The sequence below is a fragment of the Pongo abelii genome, chromosome 7, assembly GCF_028885655.2.
Source record: "Pongo abelii isolate AG06213 chromosome 7, NHGRI_mPonAbe1-v2.0_pri, whole genome shotgun sequence".
NCBI lineage: Eukaryota > Metazoa > Chordata > Mammalia > Primates > Hominidae > Pongo > Pongo abelii.
In genome coordinates this window covers 122,221,358-122,247,583 of record NC_071992.2, presented here as the reverse complement: position 1 = coordinate 122,247,583, position 26,226 = coordinate 122,221,358, and the positions used below count along the sequence as shown (strand labels likewise).

Here is a 26,226-nt window from a genome sequence, read left to right as displayed (position 1 = left end):
GAAAAATTGAACAAAAAGTAGTGTTTCCATACAGTCTGTCACCACCCACCTAGTTTCACCTGTTATTAACACTTTGCATTAATTTGTCACATTTGTTACGATGGATGAGCCAGTATTTTTACATTATTATCGACTAAAGGGTGTAGTAGTTTAGAGTTCATTCTATAATAACATGTATCCACCATTACAGTATCATATAGAATAGTTTCACTGCCCTAAACATTCTCTGTGCTCCACTTACTCATCATTTCTTCCTTTCCTTCAAGCCCCTAGCAACCACTGATCTTTTTACTGTCTCCATAGCTTTGCCTTTTGCAGAATGCCTTATAGTTGAAATCATACGGTACTTCCAGTTTTAGCCCAACTCCATTTCTCTTTCACTTAAGAAAGCATATAGGTTCACAGTAAGTCAGGGAATTTTTATTATCAGAATATCTTGGACCTGCCCCAATTTAAAGATAAAAAGGTAAATCAGAATCACTTGAACACGAGAGGTGGGGGTTGCAGTGAGCCGAGATTGCACCACTGCACTTCAGTCTGAATGTAAGAGTGTAAGACGGAGACTCCATCTCAAAAAAAAAAAAAAAAGGCAAATCCTTTATAAATTTGAAAAGTCTATTATTAAAGTCACATTACTAAGGGCAGTGTGGCATAATGATGAAATTCAAGGTCCCTGGAGGCAGACTGCCCATGTTTGAATCCCAGTTTCTCTATGTAATCTGGATAACAGGTAAGCTACTGAACACCAGTATGTTGGATAGATTCTGTTTACTGCTCCAGATCCTCTTGCCATGGTTCTTCACAATACTCTGTACTTCTGAGACAGACCTGATGACCTATATCAATGGGCTTGTTTGTCCTCCAGCTTGTGGCTAAGATACTAGGATGAAATTACAGGGTGGAAGGAGAGGGAGATGTAGGATTTTACCCCTTTGATTTCTTCTCACCATCCTATTGGTTGGCAATACCCAAGTTCCTCAGCCAAAGGCTGTCTCACCAGGCAGCCTTCTCCTTCAACTGTGGTTCCCAAAGTTCCTGCTCCCGTCCGTTGCCTCTTCAGACCCAGAGTTGTAAAGACTCCCAGTGTTGATAGTCCTTGGGTGCTTTACCGTCCATTTAGTGTCAACTTTAACCTTTCATATGTTTTAATAAGCAGTTCCTTTATTAAACTTCTTAAGTTGCCACATTTGGGTGTTTCCTGTTGGGTCTCTGACACATGGAATTTCTGTCTCTATAAAAAGAATAAGGCCAAGCAGGTGGCTCATGCCTGTAATCCCAGCACTTTGGGAGGCTGAGGAAGGTGGATCACTTGAGGCGAGAATTATGAGTCCAGCCTGGCCAACGTGGCAAAACCCCGTCTCTAATAAAAATATACAAATTAGCCAGGTGTGGTGGTGCACACCTGTAATCCCAGCTACTAGGGAGGCTGAGGCAGGGCAATCACTTGAATCCAGGAAGTGGAGGCTGCAGTGGGCTGAGATCGTGCCATTGTACTCCAGCCTGGGTGACAGAGGGAGACTCTGTCTCTAAAATAATAAAATAAAATAAAATAATAAAAAGAACAATGATATTACCTCATAAAGTTGTGAGAATTGGATATTTATATGTATTTTTAAAACAGTGCCTGGAACATAGTGAGTTCTCTGTGTTACCTCTCATCACAATTCAGTTCACAATTGATTGTTTCACACTCAGCTATCAAGAAAATGCATAAGGGAACCACTATCTGGAACTTAAAAACTTTGGGTTTGGGCAGAGATTGCTAGATCTTTAATAAAATTAGTTTTCTCCTCTTCCTGGGCAAACAGCGAATCTACATTTTCTGGCCTCTTTTCAATTAAATATGGCCAAATACCTGAAAGTTAGGTAGAATGTGAGCAAAATTGATGAGTGAGCTTTGCCACTTGAAACACTCAACCACATGTTCCACCATGGTCTTTTCTCTTTATGGCTAACTGAGATGGCAGCTACAAACACAGTCTTGCTCCTGAAAATAGCAGAGTGGTCAACAGCCTGACCCTGAGACAACCGTGTGGAGAGATCATCCCACCAACCAGAACACTTGAGTTGGGCCATTATATGAGCAACAAATAAATTTCTACTGTATTTGAGCTAATATACACTTTTATGAAAATTTATTATAGCAACTCATATTGCTTTACCTTATAAGGTGGTTAATTACATTATCACCACCACCAAAAATATGTTGAGATGTTGTAAAAAGGTACAAAGCCAAAATAAATCAATGTACTTGAAAACTATGTATTATTTGACTTGATGCTTTCCAAAATGTCACTTAAGGGTACAATAGATTGCGCATATTATGATTGAACATGAAGATGGTAAACATGACTATATTTTTGTTTGTCTTTCTGTTTGGGTCTTATATCAAATTTTAAATAATATCTATCGTGCTGATTTGATTAGTTGTATTTTTGTTTTACCACTTGACATAAAAATTTCTCATATTCATACATATCATTTTAAAACATGCATAATATATTATTTGATTGATACACTACAAATTTCTTAACATTCATTTGTATACAGTCAGGTGTTCTAGTTTTTCTTTTTTTACAAAATAAATATAGGGGCATAATAAAAACCTTCTGTGTGTGTTTTCCTTAATAAATCTTAAATAAAAATCATTAGGTCCCTTTTGCAAACATTTTTATGACTTGATATCAGTTTTCCAAATTAATTTATTATAAAAGTTATTCCAAATGACTACACAAGAATAAGTGAGTTGTTAGGCCAGGTTCACAGTCACTTCTCCAACATTAGGACTTGGCATTTCCAAATGAGTAAGATACATTGATCTTGTGGTAATGACCAGGAGAATGAGGTCACATCTTCTGTATATTCACAGGAATCACAATTCATCTAGCTAAGTGTCTGCAGTATTAAAGTGCTCATGAAACACTTGCTGAATGAATGCATGCATTAATGCATTAATGAATATATTGGACCATGTGTCCTAGTTTTGATATTTCAATACATTAAATGGTTTGGAGTATTTTTTAAATTGTTCATCACAAGGAATAGGTGAGTCATCATATAAGGACCCTGGCCAAGCCCACGGGGCTGGATCTCCAGGAATCACTTTTGAGGCTATTTATTTCACTTGAGGCAACCCAGCACAGGAAGAAACACAAAAGGGCCTCTGAGAAAACTCTTTTAAAAAGAACCAAGAGTCAAGCTGGAACGCCAGCAACAAGCATCAAGTTCAAAGGTGGGAGTGGTTGCCTTGGTCATCTGTGGGATTGGCCTCTTGGCACTATTTGGGGGTACTGCCTCTTGCCATTTACATGGTTCCATGGAAGCTGGTATGTGTTTCTATGACTCTGACCTCACCCCAATACCAAGGCATAGTTGATTTGTTTATGGTGGACACATGAGTCACAAGACAAGTGAGTCCTTTTCAAGGGAATTGGGACAAAATAGAATGTGAGATACGTTTCTTTGTTGGAATTTGTAGTTTTAAGAGTAAGGCCTAGAGCCTGAGGATGTGCAAATATTCTGCAAGGATAATATTATATAAGGGGATTTTTTTTTAAAAAAGGTGTGTGTAGTGTTTGCTTCTTGTAAGGGTCCAAATTAATTCCCAAATTATTTATTTAGGGAAGGATGTAAAAGTTTCAGAATACTAAAAGATGTCAATCGGAAGTGTTTTCTAACACCGTCCTTTTATGTTCTTCTCAACTAAAACTGTGTAATAATAATTTGAGTCTTCCCTCACAGGTTTCTTTTTTTTCTTTTTCTTTTTTTTTTTTTGAGACGGAGTCTCTATCTGTCGCCCAGGCTGCTGGAGTGCAGTGGCTCGATCTCAGCTCACTGCAAGCTCTGCCTCCCAGGTTCACGCCATTCTCCCACCTCAGCCTCCCAAGTAGCTGGGACTACAGGCACCCGCCACCACGACTGGCTAATTTTTGAATTTTTTTTTTTTTTTTTTTTTTTTTTTTTTTAGTAGAGATGGGGTTTCACTGTGTTAGCCAGGATGATCTCGATCTCCTGACCTCGTGATCCAACCGCCTCGGCCTCCCAACGTGCTGGGATTACAGGCGTGAGCCACCACACCTGGCCCCCTCACAGGTTTCTTGGGATTCTGCTTAGTGAGCTTATTCTCCTTAAACTGTTTTAGATATTAAATCAGAATTCAATTAAAATGTCCTTACATCAACCCCTGTTTCAGAAGGTGAGGGGTAGGCAAAAAAGATCTGTTACCATTCAATTTTATGGATATGTTCCCAACACAGTATCTCCCACTTGAGATCAACTATCTCTTTCTGTCATACTCAAGGTGATTAACAGGGATTTTAGCTCTGGTGAATTGTTTTTTTTTTTTTAAACTGTTTAACCATTTAATTTCTTTTTGTGTGTGTTTTTGTTTACCTTATATTAAGTTCAGGGGTACAAGTGCATGTTTGTTACATAGGTAAACGTGTGTCATGGGGGTTTGTTGTACAGATTATTTCATCACCCAGGTATTAAGCCTTGTACCCAGTAGTTCTTTTTCCTGATCCTCTCCCTCCTCCCACCCTCCCCCCTCTGACATACCCCAGTGTATGTTTGTTCCCCATGAGTTCTCATCATTTAGCTCCCACTTACGAGTGAGAACATGCAGTGTCTGGTTTTCTGTTCCTGCATGAGTTTGCAAAGGCTAATGGCCTCCATCTCCATCCATGTCCTCATTGGTGACTCCACGAGGCCCTTGGCCACTAGGTTTCTTTTTGGTAGTCCTCCGTGTAAGAGCACTATTCTTTCTGCTCTTTGGCTGTCAAACTTGTCATAACTTGCTTTAGCCAATGGAATGTGAGCATATGTGATGTATGCCATGTCTGAAGAGAAAAGTTATAAACGATTGTGAGATTCAGTCATTGTTCCCTTCCCTCTGCTATGAGAATGGCATACTCCCACTATGGGCTTCTCCTTTAGCCTGGAACTTACTACAGAGAAGACACAAAGAGCAGAGACAGTGAACCTTCAGGCAACATTTAATATGAACAAGAAATAAACCTTGTTATGGTAAGTTACTGATATTTTGGGGCTGTTTGTTATTCTAGCATAACCTAGAGAAAATTCACCCTACAACAGCCCATGACTATTTTTCCCTTCTTACTTGAGGCAGTGATACAGGATCTTCTATTCTTTAGTAGAGAGAAGACAAAATGGCTACATGTGAAAATTCTCAAGATACCATGCAAGATAGAAAGACTACAGAATATCTTGTGCTTCTGTCTCATTTCCTTGTCATAAGTTATATAAATTCTTTCCTGGGGAAAACATGGATTAAGCCTTGCTGCATCATACCCTTTTAATGACAGCTTACCAATTCCATGTGTTCAAAAATAAGACAAAGTCATGTGACAAATAGTTCAAATCTCTCTCAGTCTTATTAGGCAGGAATGACCAAGAGACCATAGCATATTCTACATCTCAATTTCTTCTTGTTGACTGTGAACAGACGGGAGCTATGCTATTTAAAGAATAGTAGATTTTGGCATTTGGCCATTATCCAAAGCAAACTGAAAGAAGGGGCAGTATTCATCTGGCTCAGTAACAGAAGACAACTAAAAATAGGCACCCAGCCCAAACCCAGCCAGGCTGTGAGTTGCTAGGCAAGAATGCTTTTTCCACAGCAGTCGAGGGTCCTCCATTCACAAGTTTTCCATTGGCTATAAATGTGTCTAAGATATTCATTTCACTGCTGTGTTTGATTAATATCCACCTCTATGGCCTCTCCATTTTATATTAATTTGAGATACAAATTAAGATGACTTACAAACTGAAGCTAGTCTGTTTTTTCTCAACCTATTGAAACTAAGTGTTATACTCTCAGCTTTCAGAAGTTTCTGCCAAATGCTACTATTAATATTTCATTCTGAAAAGCAACCTTTTCCTCTAGCTACAAAAGTTACACTATAACCTTAAAGGTGTGGTCCTCTGATATTAACATTAGATTTATTAATTGAGTTGCCATTTATTATTGAGCAATTGCTAGAATTGCTGTCCTTTTCTACAGACAGAGGAGTAGTTAAATATACAATATTAGTCTCTTAGAGCAAGGCCATATTTCTCTGTCTATGCTGCAGTGACCATGATTTGAGACTCCCAGCCAGAGGCATAAAACAACTCACTGAGAACTAGTGTATACATAAGCATAGTGTTGGTAAATGGGACAGGCTATGGGAAGAAAAAAAATGAACTAGAACTCCTGAAGCTCACAAGTGGCTATTATACCATTCTCAGCAGACCTCACTTCTTTATACATATTTGAAATGCTGTTGATAAAATTATACCTTAAAATGAAATAAACAGACTGAATACAGTGGCTCATGCCTGTAATCCCGGCACTTTGGGAAACCGAGGCAGGAGGATTGCTTGAGTCCAGGAGTCTGAGACTAGTCTGGGCAACATATTGAGACCCCATCTCTATTTTAATAAATTAAACATAATTTAAATGATATGAACAAACTACAAAAACATGATACAACATGGAAGAAACACACAAAATTAATATTGAGCGAAAGAGACCAGATACAAAAGAATACCGGGTGTATAATAGCGTTTATAAAGTTCAAAATCACATAAAAGTAATCTGTACTGTTAGAAGTCTGATTGTCTTTGCAGAGAAAGGAGACACTAGAAATTGGGATGAACATGAGGAGGCCTTCAGGGTTAGTAATCGTATTTTATTTCTTGACCCAAGTGGCAGTTACACAGATGTGTTCCATCCATGATGATTCCTCAAAGTGTATACTTAGAATTTTTGCACTTTTCTGCAGACATGTTATGCTTTAATAAAAAAGGGGAAAAATCATACTCCATAACTAAAGGCACAATCTTGGGTGGCAATGTATTATTAGCTATGTAGCTATTATCGGTTCTTCTTTATATATGAATTGTGAACTATATATCATGATTTATTTTGAAACACTGCTTTGTACTTCTGTAAGTCCATTAAACCATGTTTTATTCTTTCACTAGTTCTTTCTAAGCAATTAACAGCCTCTGTCTCTTGAACATGGGCAAAGTCTGACCTACAATTAAATGTGGACTGACTTAGACATTTCAAATCACACTAAGGCAATGCTCATTGATTTCCATAACCTCACTGTCCCTGACTCATTCTTATGTGTTCCAGTCATTGAGAACATTTATGTCAATTTCACCTAGTTCTTTATTTCATGGAATTTTTAAAGATTAGACGGCTCCAGTGAAAACCAGGTAAATTTCATATCCCAAGATGATTTAGCTCCATGTAGATTTCTTTTCTTTTCCTTTTATTATTATTATTATTGTTATTATTATTATTATTATTTTGAAACAGAGTCTTGCTCTGTCGCCCAGGCTGGAGTGCAATGGTGCTGTCTGGGCTCACTGCAACCTCTGCCTACTGAGTTTCAGCAATTCTCCTGCCTCAGCCTCCTGAGTAGCTGGGACCACAGGTGCGTGCCACCACACCTGGCTAATTTTTTGTATTTTTAGTAGATAAAGGGTTTCACCATGTTAGCCAGAATGGTCTTGACCTCCTGATCTCGTGATCCGGCTGCCTCAGCCTCCAAAAGTGCTGGGATTACAAGCGTGAGCCACAGCGCCCCGTCCCATGTAGATTTCTTAACACAGTTCGGTTTTTTTGCTGGATACACTTCAGGATCTTATTCTTTTTTTGGAAACCTCCTTCTTTATCTTGGACTTTTTAACATAACACACCGTATCTATATATGCACTATGAGCTCTTAAAACCTCAGAAAGTTTACTTGCAAAAGGTGGTCCCAACAACGCAGAGATGCCATTAGCACAGATGATGATGCCATGGCATTGGCCAAATGTTCAATGCCAACCAAGTCTTCAGTCACTACAGGCATTAGGGAGAAATAACCACTGGAAAACCCTGTCAGTGTGCAGATGACCAGCAGGCCAGCATACATATGCATCAATGGCAGAATTAAAAATACTGAGGAGGCCAGGTGCAATGGCTCACACCTCTAATCACAGCACTTTGGGAGGCTGAGGCAGGCGGATCACGAGGTCAGGAGATCAAGACCATCCTGGCTAACACGGTGAAACCCCATCTCTGCTAAAAATACAAAAACAAAATTAGCCTGGAGTGGTGGGGGCCACCTGTAGTCTCAGCTACTCGGGAGGCTGAGGCAGGAGCATGGCGTGAACCCAGGAGGTGGAGCTTGCAGTGAGCCGAGATCGCGCCACTGCACCCCAGCCTGGGCGACAGAGTGAGACTCCGTCTCAAAAAAAACAAAAACATAAACATAACAAAACAAAAATACTGAGGACAAGAACGAAGTTGGCCAACAGGAAGACATTCCAAACACTGATGCAAGGTAAGTCAGCTATGATGCCCAGGATCACTTTTCCAAAAATGTGAACTATTGCTATAATTGAAGTCAGAGGGAAAACGTCCGTTTGCTCCAATAAGTTATACAAATTGACGATTTCTGGGAGATGAATAAAGGAGATGACAAAGCTGCTGTATGCAAATAAAGCCCAGAAAATAAAGGCTAGAAACATTCGATTTGTAAATAGGCTGTCCCAAAATAGCCTGAGTACCAATCCTCGAAGCCCTTCTTGACTCTCATAGTGAGCCAGCTGACCGTCTTCAGAACCAGAGAGTGCACATGATCTGGCCTGATCGGGGCACTCCTGGGCTTGCAGGTCACAGAGGGTCTCCTCGTTCCCAGACCCGCCATCCTTCTCTTCTATTCTTCCCTGCTGTCCATTTGACATCACAGACTCTGTGGAGTGCGCGGGCAGGACGCGCAGATCTTTCTCTCCTGGGTCATTTGGGTTTTTCCCAGGAGGGAGGGGCCTCATGAGGGTCCCACAAACAAACAGGTTTAAGGAAACGGCGCCTTGGATCAACATGGCATTCCTCCAGCCATACTCTGCACACAAGTACTTCTGTAGCACAGTCATTAGGAACGTACGGAATCCGGTCCCCTTAGTGCTGAGGCCCTGGGCGAGGGCGCGTCTCTTCGGAAATACCTGCTGCTCACCGTGACAACCGCTGACAGATAGGCCATCGCGCTGCCCAGGCCAGCTGCCGCTCCAAAAGTAATGAAGAGAAAATGCACGTTTGCAGCGTAGGCAGTCAACACCCAGCCCAGGGAGTTGACGAGCCCTCCAATGATCGCAGTCTGGAGGCACCCACAGGTGTTTATGAACAAGCCGATGAAAGGGCGGCCCGAGGCCCGCTGGGTTGCGCCTGACTCGGCTCCGCGTCCAGATCCTCGAACTTCCTGCTCTGCTTGGAGCCCCCTGAGCTGCTAGGTGTAGAGATTTCTTGCAATGTCGCCTATCATCCTGGAGATGCGGGTGCCTGCGGCTCAGCTCTCCACCGGGCTCGGTGCGCTGGGTACCCGCCTCCCGCGCTCTTCTGCCGCTCGCTGCCAGGCCAGGTAAGAGTTTGGTGGAGCTGAAAGCTCGACGCCTCAGTCCAGGTGACTTTAAAAAGGGAGCGTTTGGAGGCGCCCAAACCTAACCTGGGCTTCCTTCCAATAGGAGCAATTTCCAATCTTCATGCTCGTTCATTCCTATACCGGCTATTTCTGGTTTGGCGGGGGAAAAATGCAGTCACCTCACATGAACACTCTTGTGGTGGCCAGTTGAAGTTTATAGCTTTGGCTGAGGTTCCCCTAAGGCACTGCACATTTATCACTGGAGGAAAGGTCCTGAAACTGAATCCAGAATGCAGGTGAGACTAGCAGTAGCCTCCATTTCTCTGAGATGGGAGAGAAGGGATGACAATATTTTTGGTCAAAGAGGACTCAATGTGACTCAATGTCCCTTATTTTTTCTCTCTCATTCTTTTAGAGCGAGGGGTTTCACTGTGTCGCCAGGCTGGTCTTGAACACTTGGGCTCAAGCGATCCTCTGGCCTTGGCCTTCCAAGTGCTGGGATCACAAGCTGAGCCACCGTGCCCAGCCAGTCCCTCATTCTGGGTCCCACTCTGCGTTCCACCTCTCCCTGCTCTTTCTGCATGTCCATTACCTACCTTCATGGGCAGCAGGCACAACTTTCATCTCAATGCCTCCCTACCTCATTCCCAGCAGGGAACACAACACAATGCTTTACCTTGGACAATTTTCTGTATTATTGAAGTGAATGCATGAGTCGATGAAGCCTGTGCTGTTTTACCCCTCCTGAAGGTTTTGTAGTAGTTCTCTACTGCTGTTGTAATAAATTACCACAGTAATAGCAGAGGAAAACCAAACAAATTCACTATTTACAGTTCTGGAGTTTGGAAGTTTGAAATGAGTCATACTGTGCTAAGATCATGGTGTTGGCACCTTGAAGACTGTGTTCTTTCTCGTGGCTCTAGGGGAGAGCCACCAGCTTCTGCAGCTTGTGCACATTCCTTGGCTGGTTGCTCTTACTCCATCTTCAAAGCCAGCACTGCTGTATCGTTCTGTCTTCTTTCCATACTCACATTGCCTTGTCTCCTCTCCCAGGATCTTATTCTTAAAACATCTATGTACTTTCCAATTTGTTATTTATTTATTTATTTTTGAGGCATGGTCTTACTCTATTGCCCAAGCTGGAGTGCAGTAGTATGATCACAGCTCACTGCAACTTCTGCCTCCTGGGTTCAAGTGATCCTTCTACCTCAGCCTCCCAAGTAGCTGGGACCACAAGTGTACACTTCCACACCTGGCTAATTTTTGTATTTTTCATAGAGACAGGGTTCGCCATGTTGGTCAGGCTGGTCTTGAACTCCTGACCTTGAATGATTCACCCTCCTTGGCCTCCCAAAGTGCTGGGATTACAGGCATGAGCCACTGCACCTGGCCCCATTTGTTATTTCAATTATATTAGACTGATTATTTACCTGACTTGAGATTATTTTAAAATGGAATTCATTTTGAATTCACTATCAGTCAGGGTACTAGCAAATTCTTACTAAATATGTGTCTGTTAATAGAAATAATTTATAGTTAGGCACAGTTGGACGAGATCTAGTATACTTTATAATTCTGTCTTCATATTAGGCACCTTGAGGTTGACTTAGGTCCTATACACACCAATTAACATTAACATTTGTTTATCCTCATAGATTCACTTACCCAGTAACTATGCCACTTCTATAAAGCTCAGTTTCCACCTATGTATGATGTGCAGGTATGCAATTAGATGTAATGCAAATTAAAACCCATAGTTGGTTTCTGGCATGGGAGCTGAGTTTTCTTCATTTCTCCAGAAATCCTCATGAGTAGTTTCCAGATATGCTTTAAAGAGGAATGGGTTTTCTTTCCATGTCCTATAATTATCTGTAGCCAGGGAAATTTGGGTCAATTAAGTCATAATGACAGCCATGATCATAGTAGCTTATCACTATAAGGAACAGGATTAGGGATCCACACCAGAAAAGTAAACTTTTGTCAAGTAAAATTTCTTAACGTCCAGTAATTTGGGGGCAAAAAATTATATTTTTCTTGGGCTCTAAAGCATTACTTCTTTTTGTATCATTAAGCTATTGCATGTCTTCTGTATGGTTAAAGGAAATTTTCATTTTTACTTAATATTTTTGATGAATCAAAAGTCATGAGTCCTTGGTTTGGTTTAATCAATAAGAAATTTTATATGTTTAATTATTATTTTTTCTGAAATTTTTGTTTCAATTTCTATGAGGTTTTTTTTTGTATAAATGTACTAAATAAGTAAGCTTCACTTTTACTTCCTCCACTTGGGCTTCAACAAATAAATGTTCGAGTCTTATATAGTAGTACCTCCATGGTTATGACAAAATACACCTGGAGTGGGAGGGTGGTGGGAATTACAGATCAAATTTATTTCCTCCACTTAATTTTTTTCTATTCCTTGGTCTTATTTGGTAGGAGGCAAGTGACTACAGAGATAGCATCATATAGGAAGGATCTATAAGACAGGCCCCCAAAGAAACGTTCTATTAATAGACTCAAACCTGCTAACATTTTAGAGTGGGGAGAATTTTAATCCATTCCATAGTCCCGTTACATCCATCGCTTGAAGGTGAGAACAAATAGAAGTTTCATTTTATATATATTCATATTGTGAACCCATTCATAGACAATAGTAATTGTGAAGTTTATTTCCTAAGCAGATATATTGGGATCAGAGATTCTGTGTATTTGAACAACATTCTGCACAAGACTACACATTGTTGATACTGCCTTGCTGCTTTAACTGGAAAAGTGTTCCTATAACCTGAATGAGAATAATATATATGTACACATTTATTTTTATGTGGAAGGCCTAATATGTCCTGGCAATGGACGTACAAGTATTGTTATATGTATGAAAAGATAATCTCACTCATAATGAGAGAAATGCAAGTTATAGCCAATCTGAGATCCTATTTTTTAATATATAAGACTAGTGATATCAAAACATTTAATAACATTATGTTAAAGATGGAGGGAATACAAATTCTTACAACTTCTATGGGATGTAATTTGGCAATAGTTATCAAAATTACAGTGCATTTGTACTGTGGCCCACATTTCCCTTTCTAGGAATTTATTTTACAGATTTATTTGCACTATGTAAAATGATATATATAGAAGAATATTCATTGAAGCATTATAATTGTAATAATAAAAGACCAGGCCAGGTGCAGTGGCTCACGCCTGTAATCCCAACACTTTGGGAGGCTGAGGCGGTTGGATCACCTGAGGTCAAGAGTTCAAGACCAGCCTGGCCAACATGGTGAAACCCCATCTCTATTGAAAATACCAAAACCAGCCAGTGTGGTGGCAGGTGTGCCTGTAATCCCAGCTACTCGGGGGGCTGAGGCAGGAGAATCTCTTGAACTCGGGAGGCAGAGATTGCAGTGAGCCGAGATCGCACCATTGCACTCCAGCCTGGGTGACAAGAGTGAGACCTCATCTCAAAAAAAAAAAAAAAAAGCAACTTAAATGTCAATCAATATGAAAGAAATTAAATATAGAAAGATACATTCATACAATAGCACAATGCACAGTCATTTAAAAATAACAGAGACACTTTTTATGTATTGAATTGGAATTTTTTAAAGATACATATGTTATTAAAGCAAGGTGCTGAACAGTGTGTGTAGTATATTACTATTTATGCAAAAAAGGTAAGAATAATGAGTGTTTGCTCATATAACACAAGTATAGTGTTAAGTATAACAAATCTCTGATGGAGTACTGAGAAACTGATAAGGGTGGTGTCCCTGAGGAAAAGTGAATGAGTGGCTGGGGAACAAACAGGGATAGAATGAAGAATTTTCATTATCTGTTCTTTTATTTGTTTTGAATTTTAAAATTTATGAATAAATTACCTACTTAAAAATTAAACACAGGAAAATAAGGAAAAGAATATATTTTCCTGATCAGTGATCTCATTCAGTTAAGATTTAAAATATCATCCTCATATTAGACACGATTTCAGATCCAGCACAATTGTAGTTGGCACAAACTCATTTAGCTTCCAACCTTCCACAATAAATATGCAGGAACTGTCTTCATATTCAACAAGTTGGTGATTTAAGGGCTAGTAAGTTGGATGGATTACCCAGTTCCTCTCACTCTCAAACCCCATTCGTGATTTCAATCCCTTCTTGTGGGTCATGGTGCAGTTGCCTATTTATAATTGTGGTGGTATGGGGACAATTCCAGAAGTTTCTGTTTCATGTCCTATTATCAACCCTGCTTGGTATCTGCATTTCAGATTCAAGCCACAGCTCCTCCTTTCTGCCATGTTACTCTAACCACACACTAAGGGGGAGGTAATTTCACCCCAGGGGATATCTTTAGTCCTCTGTGTGTAACAACAAAAAAAAATCACAATTCATAAACTGGATCCTTGCTTGTCCAACTCTGTTGTTGGTCCAAGAAGCCCCTCTTATGACTAGAATTAGTTCTTCCTCTGAACCTACATCTGAAAGCCCCTAAGATGATTATATTTATATATTTTCCTTGAAATACCTGGGCTCAGGCATAGGACCATCTTTCTGGAAAGACTTGATATTGTATATGGAGAGAATATACATATTTATTCTTCTCCTTAGACTGGGCTATTTATCCTTCCCCTTAGACCGATGAGTCCAGAGAGGATAAATTGAAATTAGTTTTCCTTAGCATTACCCCTTAAAGTTGTAAAGGAGTACTAATACAGTCAATTATTAAACCATTTTTCTCTTTGCTAGTTATACACACATGTAGTATAGAAGAATATACAATGAAAAGCTTTAATTCAGGCTCAGGAAGCATATTTTAACCCATACCAGGTACATAAGAATTCTGTGGATTTTCCCTTTATTTGAATATAGGTATGATACTTTCAAATTCTGCCCACTTAAAACCTTCCATAGACTTATTCCAATGGAACGAGAAAGAAGTATCCTATTCTTGCCTGACTGATTCCTTTAGCCGACATTATTTGTAAATCTCTGACAGGAGTTAGTTCACAAAAGCGCAGTGCATTTGTTTCATGTGCTGCTGCTCCATGTCTCAGCTTTGCCTGTGTGTTGGCTGCTCAGTGGGTGGGTGGAGCAGGTCAGCTTGGATATTCTCTTTCTTTTTTAAACTTTAATTTCTGGGATACATGCGCAGAACATGCAGGTTTGTTACATAGGTATACATGTGCCATGGTGGTTTGCTGTACCCATCAACCTATCATCTAGGTTTTAAGCCCTGCATGCATGAGGTATTTGTCCTATTGCTCTCCCTCCCCTTGCCCCCACCCCCAGACAGGCCCCAGTGTGTGATGTTCCCCTCCCTCTATCCATGTGTTCTTGTTGTTCAACTCCCACTTATGAATGAGAACAGGCAGTGTTTGGTTTTCTGTTCCCGTGTTAGTTTGCTGCGAGTGATGGCTTCCAGCTTCATTGGATATTGCTGTTCTTAATGCACACAGTTGACCCCTTGTTCTCAGAAACAAATGCATTTTCAAGTTTCCAATAGGTTTTTTTTTCCTTATTAAACTCAGCTACTGGAGTTACAATTTCCCGCATACTTGGCTTGTTTTACTTATATCAGAGTACTCTTTAGAAACCTTCCCTATTATCTTGTGGCTGGCACTATCATTGAAGCTAATAATCCTGCAGCCTCAAAAACATCTTTCGCCTATGTGGACAGAGGGAGGAGAGGAACCTAGAGAAGATCTGCTTAGCTGCCCATGCATTCCTTTGGCCTTCCTATCACAGCACTCCTTTAAGGTAACCGCTGCCATTTAGTCATATTCCTTTACTGTTCCATGAGTCTTTTTTCTCATTAAGTCTTCTGCTTACTACTTTATGTTTATACTCTTAGTCCTTGACTATGGCTTGCCTTCCTGTTCAATTTCAGCAAGTTTGACCTTGGCCATAATTAAATGAAAGACCAGTACACAGAAGGATGTATCCTGATCCCACCAGTCTCTGAGGCATAGCTGTGGTAGGAAATACAAACATAAATTCTGAAAATCCACAAAGTTTTCAGTACAATCATGTCAATTTTCTTCTTCTTCTTCTTTTTTTTTTTTTTTTTTGAGACAGGGGTCTCACTTTGTCACAGGCTGGAGTGCAGTGGAATGGTCATGGCTCACTGCAGCCTCAACCTCCCAGACTCAAGTAATCCCCCCACCTCAGCCTCCTGTGTAGTGAGTAGCTGGGATCATAGGTGCATGCCATCATGCCCTGCTAATTTTGTTGTTGTTGTTGAGACAGGGGTCTTACTATTTTGCCTAGGCTGGTCACAAACTTCTGGGCTCAAGTGATCCTCCTGGCTTGGCCTCCCAAAGTGCTGGGATTACAGGCATGAGTCACTGCACCCAGCCAATCATGTACAGTTTGTTTCTTTCCCCAGATATTAGATTGAGGTCCCTGAGTTTGGGAATATTTTGAAATATATCTTTATTCCTAGCATCTAGCCCAGTGCTTGACACACAGCAAGGACGTAGTAAATGTTTACAGAGGAATGAATTTATTTCCTTTGTTCTCTCTATTCATGTACTTGTTAGGCCAGCATGATTTCCTCTTCAGAAATCAGGTTGTCTTAGGTCAGAAAGTGTAATGTGTACAGCGGCCCAACCTCTGAAATGACTCATTGGCTGTAATTTCCATAGTTTCCTGCGGTACTCTTCTCATGTTCAAGGTCTCATTGGTAAACTCTCATCCTCCAGCATCATTGTACTTATAAAAAAAGGCTTTTCCATTTTGGCTAACAGTTCAACAATTTCATCCTTGGGTTAATTTAAAATTTTCAGTAGCTACCATATGGTCTCACAGATCTAATACATTTAGTTAGCTTATAATTTTCAGAATGCCTGAACATTTGCCAGTGTTTGCTCAAGTACGTTCAACCTGTACACTTCAAAAGTCAATTTCGCAGTGCGAAAACTTTTAATAATTTTCTCTTTAAAAATATTGACAGATAATTTATTTGTTCTCTCTGCTGTCTGTTCTTTTTCTTTAATATGCCCTATGTATCATGATCATCAAAGTGATTGCTTTCTGTATTTAAAGAAATACTTTTCACATTAGGAACAAAGGCCTTGTAATCTTCATCTTCATATGCCATGCCTGCTATCTTCTTTTTCTTCTTCTTTTTTTTTTTTTTCTGAAACAGAGTCTTGCTGTGTTGCCCGGGCTGGAGTGTAGTGGCATAACCTGACTCACTGTAACCTCCACCTCCTGGGCTCAAGCAATCCTCCTACCTTAGCCTCCTGAGTATCTGGGACTGCAGAGGAGTGCCACTACACCTGGCTAATTTTTGTATTTTTGTAGAGATAGGGTTTTGCCACGTGGCCTAGGCTGGTCTTGAACTTCTTGGCTCAAGCGATCCACCTGCCTCGGCCTCCTAAAGTTCTGGGATTATAGGCATGAGCCACTATGCCCAGGCTACCTGCTACATTGTAATGTGCTAAAATTCTTTTTACTTTGCCTATATTGATACTTTTTGAAAAAAATAAAAGGGAATATATTCAGGAGAGTTCCTTTTAATTTTCCAGCTAAGGATGCCAGGTTTTTCTTGTTTACATATCTAATAATCTTGATAGTGTATTTAATCTCAAGGTTCTAATCAGCTGTCTTGAGGAATTTTCTAGAATCTGTGTAGATTAATGGATTTTATATAGTTTCCATAAAAATATCCAAACTGTTTCCTCATTCATTAAAAAATTGCCTACTTATAGGAAAATATGTTAATATAGTATAATGGATTTCAGCATGACTTGTGACAAGATGTTTGATGTTATAAATACACTCAAATACAGCAGCATTGAGATAGATGACTATATATGCAGAGAAGTTTGAGGAGTTGGAAAAAAAATCCCTAAGTGCTTTGAACATAGCACACATGAAATAATTGAAGAATTGAGTCATCTTTAAGGAAGCCATCCGGAGTCAGGACACAGGGCTCTGCAACTGACATTGTACTAATCGAACAAGAGTTTGGGTAACTAATGTAATCTTGGATCTCAAAAATAGTAACATAAAAATAAAAAGAATCAGACTATGTTCTTATCATATCTGTAGAGTACCCTTCCTTCTGGATGCCAGTACATTTTTTTTTTAATTTAAGAACTATGCTGTCAAAGCATAGTATATTAGGGTACACATTACTAAACAACAACTGCTTTGAAAACAAGATGAAGTGGCCAAAGTGGGAACATGGACAATAACTTCAAATATTTGTGTGACATCACATGACATAGGGATTTATCTAACTTAACTCTGGAAAAAATACCTAGGGTCAATAGTTAGAATTTAAGAGGCTGCCAGGTTCAGTTCCATATAAAAAGTGTTTTAAAGAGTATTCCAATAAAATAGTGATTTAGCTTTGTGAGAGAGTAAGTTCCCTGCCATTAGACCTATTAAAGCAGACACTGAATGAAGCTTGTCAGATATTCCATCCAGTTGGGGGTTAAAATAAATTCATAATTTTCCTCTCCAAATTAAAGATAGCATGATTTTGATGCTTCCTGTTTGATTAATTCCATTTTCCACTACTAAGGAGATAAGGTTGATTTGAAGTGCTGCACTCACTTTCAAAATTCATTCACAGGAACTCACCACACTTACCTGACACAGCAATACCAATCACAGAGATGGCTGGGAGCTAATACTCCCTGGACTCTTGTCTTTAGAGGAAATGTTAACAAACATAGCACACCCATAAGGACCTGAACCTGAACCTGAACCTGTGAGAAGGCTGCTGGTTGCCTTCTTTCTTAATCAGCAGATGCGAACATCTACTGCTGGAGGACCATATTTTACAACTGATATTTCTAGGGAAGCTGAGGCAGACACTTCTGGTTTGCTGACCCACCTCCATTTCAACACTCTGCTCCCCCACTGCCCTCTGGGTTGTCATGAAATAGAAGCAGAGTCCTGTGCTAAGGTTCCAGGGAAAGCCTTTGCTTTTTTGATGCAGGCATTGCTACTTCCTCCTTCTAAAGGACTTAGTCATGAAAGCTGATGATGGAGCTGCAGTGGCTAATGTACAGCCAGGCATGAGCAAAAGCCCCTGGGGAACTGCAAAGACAGCACTGACAACAACTGCCTTGCAAACACTCAGCGGCCATTTGTTTAATCATCTCTGCTCAGACATTTCTGTTGCCAGCAGCTGAAAACTTTTCTGACAGAGAGTGATCCTTCATGATTTTCCCCCTTGGGAATGTAATATTTCTAGTCATATGACTGCTTAAGCATCCTGTACAACTAGTTCCTTAAAGATATCCTCATTTGTAACTGAGAGATCTGAGGAACATATTGAATGTTTATGGGAATCATAGAATCTTAGTAGTCAGAAAGAATCTTCAGAGCTCATCAATTTTTTAAAAAGAAATCTCAGAAGTATAGAAATTGTCTTCTATTAAGAACTCAAATAAATGTTGTCTTAGTCCATTTGGGCTATAATGGCAGAATACCACAATCTGGGTAGCTTATCAACTATAGAAACTTATTTCTCACCCTTCTAGAGGCTGGGAAGTCCATGATGATCAAGGCAACAGAAAATCCAGTGTCTATAAAGGACCCACTTTTTGGTTTATAGACATAGACTCTGCCCTCACATGGTATAAGAAGCAAGGGAGCTCTCCTAGGTTCCTTTTGTAGGGGCACTAACCACACTCATGAGGCCCCTGCCTTCATGACCTAATCACCTCTAAAGCCTCATCTCCTAACACCAGCACCTTGAGGCTTTGAATTTCAACATGTGAATTTTGGGGGGGACACAAACTTTCAGATTATAGCAAATGGTCATTGATTTATTCATACAGTAATTCACAAAATATTGATTGAGTGGCTACTAGATTGAATGCCTTCATTGAAGGATCTCAATAACATATCAAGGTAGCCTTTGAATAGCTCTGATTGAGAAAAATTCTTTTATGAGCCAAAATGTTTTGATTTTATATGGAATATCATTTTTAAAAAGTTATATTTTGGTTTTGTAGAGTGTGTAATTTCTGAAATATTTATTACTATATATATAAATATATATATATATATTTTTGAGATGGAGTTTTGGTCTTGTTGCCCAGGCTGGAGTGCAATGGCGCTGTCTCGGCTCACTGCAACCTCCATCTCCCAGGTTCAAGTGATTCTCCTGCCTCAGCCTCCCGAGTAGCTAAGATTACAGGTGTGTGCCACCTTGCCCGGCTAATTTTGTTTTTTTAGTAGAGATGGGGTTTCTCCATGTTGGTCAGGCTGTTCTCGAATCCCAACCTCAGGTGATCTGCCCGCCTCATCCTCCCAAAGTGCTGGGAGTTATTTCTGTAAGTTACAGAAAAAACAACTTGTCACATTGGAAAAGTTCACAGAGTTTGTTGGCACTGTCTCTTACTAGCTGTGAGAATTTGGGCAGTTATTTGGACTCGCTTTTTTCTGTTTGCTCCTCTGAACTCCCTCACCCTCTGTCCTCTCTTTGTACTACATTTTCATTGTGCATCAACAACTGGACTCCCTTGCCTGCTGTCACTGGGGAGCATTGGTTAGTGGAGGCATCTGCAGGAGATTGGGGGATGGGAGGAGAGGGAGAAGAGAGGTGAAGGTATTTGCTCCTTCAGTAGACTTTCTTATTCTCTGTTGGTTCTATCAGTGGCTGCATCCTTTCTGCAGCCTTCTTTAAGATGCTGTTTCTTCTCTCAAACCTTCCTGTGGCTCTAGTAACATCCATCTCTCCTCTTTCTCCTTTGGGCCTAGATGTGGTAGTGGCTCCCTGTGGTTGCACATTCTGGTTGACATTATTGTATTTTCTTTTCATGTTACGCTGCCTCTTATAAGTCTCCTTTTTCCTAATTTCTATCCTTAAATATTGTTCCTTTTGAATATATCATCTGTTTCTTGTTGGGTCCCCAGTTGCTACATTATTAAGTCTTTGTGCCTCAGTTTACCCATGTACATGAGGATATTAATAGCTACATCAAAGAGATCCTGCGAAACTTTAATGAGATTAGCTCTGAAATACTGCACAATATCTGGCACATAGTAAGTGTTCCATAAATATAGGACTATATAAATATTAATCAGCATAGTAAAGAGGGCGTCAAGAGCATTCTTGCCATTTGTACATACTGGTGGAAACTATTTAAATATAAATATAGCATAACACATAGGAGTAGAGAGAACATACAGTAATATTAATGGCTGCAAGTGTAAGAAGAAGCATTGCTTCTCTTAAGATTCTCACCCTCCCCTACAAAGCCCATCTATCTTTTTCTCCCTGGGTGTCTGCTCATTCAAAGATGAGTAATAGGTAATGCTTCACTAGCTGAAAGCAGTGCCAGCTTCATTCATTTTATCACCAATTTAATTACCTGACTAAATGCAATTCAAAACACATAGCACTACATTAATTGTGTGTATATGTGTATATATATATATATATATATATATATATGCCTTTTCTTGATTTTTGAAAAGCTGAATGAAATGTTTGTTTGTATACACTTTAACATGAAGAAAATCCTTATGCACATTCTTGCCAATGTGTAAATTCTTCCTTTAGAATTTGCACATACATCTCTGTATCACTTACGAAATTATTTCATAGTTACTTGCTTTCCAATTGCTCTTCTCTGTGTAACTTTTTAACCCACATCACCTTGTAGATTGCCTTTCACATAGTAGGCACTCAATAAATGCTTGCTGAAAGAATGACACATATAATAAGTTAGTAGGAACTATTGGTTTTATTTAGGATCCAGAGTAAGACACAGATGGCCTGGCAGATGGCATGTGAGGTCATGCAATGCCCTCCCAGGGAGCCTGAAATTATTCACCAAAAGCCATTGCGTCACCACTGTGACCAGCTTGAGCACTCCTGTGAATCTGAGCAGACACATTAGCTAGCAATAGAATGATTAATAAGGGAGAATTCTACATCGGACTCCCTGTTGAGAAAAGACAATATACAGAACTGAGAGAAATAATGGCCTGAGGATACAAGCCTAGGTCAATGAGAGACAATATCTTAAGTTGAACCATGATCAGGGTAAAGCACACAAGAAATGATGTAGCATTTTTTTCCTCTTAACTGAGATCTTTTGGATTTAGATGTTGAACATGTTAAAGGAATGGACAAACAAGAAAAGGTAGTTATGATGGATTTAAAGTCATGGTTGAAAACGTACCAGCAAGTAAATTCAAGGTCTAATAGGAATTTCTTCACTGAGATCACATTGATTTATATTTACTGCAGTCATTATTCAAAAGATCTGCAGCAACTCAAGCGATGTAGCTACTTCATACTTCCTGATTGATGTGTCATGGTGCAAAGGAAATACATTTGTAGTTTTAACCTTCCAAGCCTTTATTTCTGATGCAGATAAAACTTCAATATTGAATGGTTTGCAGTGCATGGAACGTGACATATTTCTTTGTGTTGGGCTGCTGTATTGCTGCTTAAAATGCTTTGCTCTTCCTTTGTCTATCTAAATCCTGAATGAGAAGTCTTCTATGGCTACACTAAGACCAGCATAATTGCTCCTTCTATGTGCTTCTATGAAAATACCTTTGCACAATAGATTTTGTCAGCAGCCTGAGTAAATAACATCACCTGGAAACTCACATATAGCTAGCTAAAATTGTTTTGATATAGTCTAGTCAATATGCGGTTTCTCTAGTCTTTCATTATTTTTTTTTCCAGTATTCATGGCAGTACTGGAGGTGCCCAGAGGTTATCTGGCTCTATTTTACTCTCCCCGTTCCCAGTATGAGGCATATACCTTCTCGTGGATGCTTTGGTGTACTGTACAGAACATGACATGAAGAACTTACTCACCTAGTTTCTTGGAGTAATGGCAGGCAACATCAGCTGTCAACCCCCTTTGGAGGTGGCCTCAGCTGAAGACAGCACCCTTAGCAAGTTTGGTGGGGAGACAGTTTTTCTACCCCATTGAGACTGCTGTGAAGGGTTATTCTTTCTTTGGGATTTCCCTTGGAGTTGGCTGAGGCTTTAGCTGAGGCTTCATTGTTGCTCCACTTTTTCCTCTGCCCAATCTGCTTTCTTTCTGCAGGAACTCACTCCAAGAGCACTCCCTAAACCTTCTGAAGGCAAATTTCCATCTGAGAATCTGCTTCTCAGGGAGCCCAATTCATGAGAGGTGGTGGCAGTAGTGGACCAAGAGAGTACACACACGGATAGCATTTGGAGCTAGATCACACAGCTGCCTGGCAGGCAGTAAGGACCCCATCACTGGTGGTAGGTACAGCACAAAGAGCCTCGGCACAAGATAACAAACAGTATAAACTGCAGAGAACAGGGATGGCAGATAGATAGAAGGGAATGCACTGGATGGTATGACGATTCCAGTGTTTGAGCAATATAGGAAAAATAGTAACTGTAAGGAGTATAGAGTTGGGTGGCTCTTGTTAAGCTTGATTGATGCTCTGGAAAAATACCACAAAAAGATGAATTGTAGCCTTTGTTCAAAAACTAAGCTTGAAAGCCAGAGGGCCTCCTTTGTAGCATAAAAGAGACTAATCTTCTACAGCAGGAGGGGAGAGAAACTGAGGACCAGGGCCAGGACCAAAGAATAGTTGAACCCCCTAAAATATCTAAATCCTACCATGGAAGGTCTACTATGCCAACATCAGGGCTCTGATTGAAATAAACTGGGAACTTGACTCATGGGATGGGGTTGTGCCCTAAAAATCTTGAATCCCTAGATCCTCTTGAGTCCTCTGAACTTTCAAAAAGGGTTACTTTTCCTAACTTTTCTAACTTTTCCTAACTACTAACTACTTTCCTAACTTTTCCTGAGTAGGTACCTCCCTCCATTTGAAAATGATGCAGAGGCCTCGCCCTCCCAAGACAATATATATTCACTCATTTTCCTAGGATCTACCCTCAACTCCCTTCTGTCTACTAGGAGAACAACTAGGGCTGAGTTATAACCTCATCTAGTAATATGCTGGGTCTGACAAGTGAGGAAAGATCTTGCTATCGTGTGCCTGGAGGAGTTGGAAGGTTCATATGGTCTTGGATCTGGGGGGTGCTTCATCAGGTTGGGCATGACATAATGGTTGGATAGAGGAGAGTATATTTAAATGTCGCTTAGGATATGTGACTTAACACCCTAAGAAAGACTTGGGGAGATGGTGAGGATAAGCAGAAAGTGACAGATGACACATAGGGAAGAAATGCCAGAATTTCCATGACATATAGTGTAAGAAGAGATTAAAAGGCTCAGAGATGTGGACATGATAGGATGAATGCACTATGAATATATTATACAAGGCCAGAAGTTCCATCATGTGACTATGTTCCATAGAAAAGCCCAGGGGATATGTCACTCACCAAAACAATGGAAAATGTACTGGGCAAGGGGCATCAACATCAGTACAACATTCAAGGTGGCCATCGTCAGTAGGCAAGGGCTAATGGCGAGACTTGCCAGTACAAAACTGGCTCACTATTGCAGTGGAGATGCAAAGACCCCTGAGACAACAGAGTCCATTGACAGCACTTAATAAAAAGTCAGGTAGACACATTTTAATGAATGGCAAATTTGGAAAGGGGGCAAGGTGTGGCCTGACTCTGTGGTTGACAGAACATGCTGCCCTTAGTCAACTGGTAACTAGTAAAAGTACTACTAAAAGCGTGTAATTTAAAGAAATCACGAATGAATGATTGGGCAGTTGAGGACAGTTGCCCTCCACAAAATTTACGATCTCATGCATAGATCTGAGGTAGTGTTAGACCTGGGATCTACTGACTGAATGAAAGACCTGACCCCAGGAGGCAGGACCCTGAAATACCACAGCAAGTGCACTTGTTGTGATTCCCTCAGTTTTTCCCTCATCCATAGCTTTAAACCACCAAGTTTTGGAATGGATGGTTACACTGCAATAGTTATCAGCTACTCTGATCATTTTGTGCCTGAGCCCACCAAGCAAACACTGGGACAACTGGGGAAGGATCCAGAGTGATTCAACTTTCTCCTAATTATGAAACACTTTTTCCAGAGTGGAGGCCTTTGGTGAGAATTTACATGATAAACACCCATCTTCATAGGCTGGATGTGCTCATAACTTTTTCCCAAACTTTGTTTGTCACAAATCCTCTCTCTTTCCCTACTCCCATCCCCCAAATTCCTGACCATCAAGTAACACCATTAGATCTTCACAAATTGGTATAGATCTTGATTTTAGGCTACCTCTTTAGAGGCAAAGAGGACAGTGACATCTACTGCCCAAGGTTTTGTCTACTGATTAGACTTTCTTTATCCACTGCTTTTTAAGTCAGAGGATGTGACTCTGCAGCTGTCCACTTCCAGCAGATAGTAGCACACTGAGCAGAGTCATTCATAAACCACATAGCTATGGGTGGAGGAGGAGGTGATGTGCCAGGACTATGTATATGAGTCCATGCCTTGAGACAAGGATTTGAGGTTTGAGTGTCTCATTTGCCCTTTCAGCTGACAAGTGCTATTAAAAGCCCTCACTTTATCTTTCCCTGAAGCCATTCAATGCCTTTTGCCCTTCATTTGGCCTTGCTGACATGAACCCCCAAAATATTGCCTTTGTTGTGTAGTTCATTCATTCCAAGGGAACTTGGATGATAATTTCATTAGCTGTTTTGTCATGGTAGGCCATGGACTACCAGTTTCCTATTCCTTAGATACTCCCTATCCCTCAGATTTCCTGGAGGTTTTGTGCTACAGTCCACTCCTGGTACCATTTTCTATAAAGTCAGAGTTTTTCCCTACCAGCAACAGAAGCTGACTTCGGCTGAATTAAACTTAAAAATAAGATACTGAACAAATATTGGGTAACTTGAAGAATTTTGGCAAAGATAAGGAAGCACCTGGAGAATGGGCAAGTTTAAAAGGTAACTGCACAACCTAAAATAGAAAAGCAAAACAAATAAACAAAATTAGTTCTGAGAAGCAGTCCAGTGAGATGACTAGTAACGCTGCCACCAGACATGAATGCTGCAGCTTGCACCCACGCTATCATGGGCTCTGCCTATCACCATGGCAACACTGCCAATCCTGCCTCTGGACTCTTGATGTTGCTGCTGCTGCTTTTGCAACAGAAATAATTCCCTGGAGTCACTGCTTTTTTACGTTATTAGCTCCAGACTCCAGATCCATGGCATGTGCATTTGGTTAACTGAGCCTAGATCCACATCTGCACAGTGGCTGTCTCAGGGGCTTGGAAAACAATGAACTGGCCTTTGTGGGATTTTTTAGTGAAAAGTGTGCTCTGATTCTTACCAAAACTCAGGTTCAGAAAATTTCCCAAACATGGAAAAGAGGTTCAGATGTTCGACAAGGAAGAAAAAAAGGCAGATGTCCTCTACATAAGATCCCTCTGATCTTTCTATCCCTGGCCTAGTTTCCCTACCGTGTTGTATTATACATTCGTCTTCTTCAAGAATCCATTTGTTTTGTAAGATTTGAAATAATCCACTTCCTAAACTTGAACATGTTAGCCTCCAGCCTGAACTTCTAGCACGTTCTGAAGAATAATAAAGCTGAATAAATAAGAAATTACATTTGTTTTCAGGTGAAGACGTTTGTACAAGGGGAACTCCAAGTTAAAGGAAAACACATTTGCTTTGAGTATGAGAGTTATGTAAGGTCAGTAACTAAAGTCCACAGTCAGTTCTACAGAGTTGGAAATTGGTACTTTTTGTCTAAATGAAAATGAGTTATGAAGAAGACTTGTGGTAGAGCCATTAAAAATGAAGTTAACAAGTTTAGATTAATAAAACTGTGGGAATATTTTTAAGATATTAGAATCTGAACTTAAGGTTTTTCATAAAAGAGTCAGTC

The 26,226-nt window shown here is 40.1% G+C and overlaps 1 pseudogene; it reads right to left on the bottom strand.

Moving 5' to 3' along the window:
- Positions 1 to 3,940: 3,940 nt before the first annotated feature.
- On the bottom strand, positions 3,941 to 9,539 carry LOC100445100 (monocarboxylate transporter 14-like; annotated as a pseudogene).
- Between the last annotated feature and the right edge of the window lie 16,687 nt (positions 9,540 to 26,226).